We start from the raw sequence: 1,965 nt of genomic DNA on the forward strand, positions 1-1,965 counted from the left end.
CCCCTCAGCCATGGCCTGCGAGTGAATGCCCCTCTCTATGTCAGGGTGGAGGACTGCGCTGGAGCTCTGGTGGACCTGCTGGGACACCGGAGCATCTGGTACGCCTCCCGGGTAAATTCAGTGCCCATTGTATATTTGAGTTCTCCCAGCCTGGTGAGGGAGGTGTGTGCGGTGGGGTTGGACATCTCGGGAGTCCACCACTTGGTTATGCGCCTGGAGACCCTGGCAGTGTGGGTGGTGGCCTCCAACATCCCCCCACACCTGCCAGACTGGGACCTCACCAACGCGCTCGAGCGCTATGGTGTCCTCACCAGCCCCTGGCACAGGCTGACCATGGGGAGTAGGGACCCCAAGCTCAGACACGTCCTGTCCTTTTGGAGGCAGGCGTTCATGCTTCTCATGGGTGAAACCCGGAAACTGCCTCCCTCCTTGACCTTTGTGTTGGATGGGAGGTCCTATGTGGTGTATTTCTCCCAGGGCAGGAATTCATGCCGCCACTGCAGCGGCAGCTCCCACCTAGCTGTCCAGTGCCCATTAGAGCAGTCAGCCAGGGCACCGGCTCCTGCACCCGCCCAGGAGGATGGTGCATCCACCTCTGGTGTGAGACCCTCATCAAAGGGTGGGGTTGGGAGATCTGCCAAGCTCCCCTCCACCCCTGCTCCATCCTAGGGGCTCGACCCCTCTGGCATTGGCATGCCACCCGGGGGGGGGGGCTGGGACATCCTCCCAGGTTTCTTCCGCCCCTGTCGTGGCTGATTCCCCACCCAGTGGAGGGGCTGGGGAGTCCTCCCAGTCCCTACCTGTCCCAGTTCCACTGGGGTGGCTGGCGTCTCAGGCGCTGGGGCCCCATCAGGTGGAGCACCCGAGACCTCCCCTCCACCTCCCTCCACCCCTGCCTCTGCCAAGGTGGTGGACCTGGAGGTGGCGAACCCCAAGCAGCCTGGCCCGCCCCATACGGGGGAGGTGCCGGCTGCTCCCAAAAAAGCCAAGAGCAAGAGGCAAAAAAGGAGCTTCTAAAGGAGCTACTGCCCCTTTGGGGCCTGCCTCCGACAGCACCGGGGAAAAGGTAGCCAGGGAACATGACCCCACCCTGCCTGTCCCCCCGGAAGCCCTGGCATCTCAGGCCATGACTGAGGGTGTCCCAGAGACGTCTGGCAACCCCTCGCCCCCATCCCAGCTAGTGGGGCTTGTGAGCGGCAAGGCAGGGGGAAAGTGCCTGTCTCCTGAGCAGCAGCAGGCACGGGAGACAGCAGAAGGTCCTGCTGTCCCACCACCCGCTCCCCTGCCCACCGAGGCCAATGAGGAAGAGATGAGTGCCTGCCCTCTGAGTGCCGCAAGCAGTCCTGGGAGCGGGATGACATCTGCCCCGTAAAGCGGATGGGGATCTATCTCCCGGAGATGGTTCTCAACCCAGATATGGAGGGAGGCCTGCTAGGGAGCCTGGCCATTGAGGGCACTTTCACCGGTCTCACTGGAAAGTCCCCTCCCAGAGTACAGCCCCGCTGGTTCTCGGTCGGTAATATCCAGCTCCTTCTGGAGAACCCCCCCTGGGTGGCCCCCAGCTATGGAGGCCTCCTCAACCTCTTGGACCAGACCAAGGACCAGAGGAATGTGGCTGAGAGTATCCGGCAATGGTGCCCGGACCCTACGCAGTATGTCCGTGCCGCTAGCGACGTGGCGAGGTTCATGTGCCGGGACCCGGGCACGCGTCAACATGCCTTCCGGCTCGAGAAGCTGGTGACCCAGGTGAGGGAGGTGTGGGGCCAAGGCGGGCCCATGGAATAGGGTAGGGCAACGATAGGTCTTCCCCTGTCTCTGCAGTTTTTGCCCGGCTCTTTCACCTTCTCTTCTGCCGGTACCCTGCCTACCCTTCCTCTCTCTTCTCCTGCTCATGGCGGTTACCACAATTGCCTCACTAAACACCAACGGCTGCAGAGACCCGGTGAAGCGGACGGCCATCCTGGA

This window comes from Alligator sinensis, unplaced genomic scaffold, assembly GCF_000455745.1.
Source record: "Alligator sinensis unplaced genomic scaffold, ASM45574v1 scaffold188_1, whole genome shotgun sequence".
NCBI classification, from domain to species: domain Eukaryota; kingdom Metazoa; phylum Chordata; order Crocodylia; family Alligatoridae; genus Alligator; species Alligator sinensis.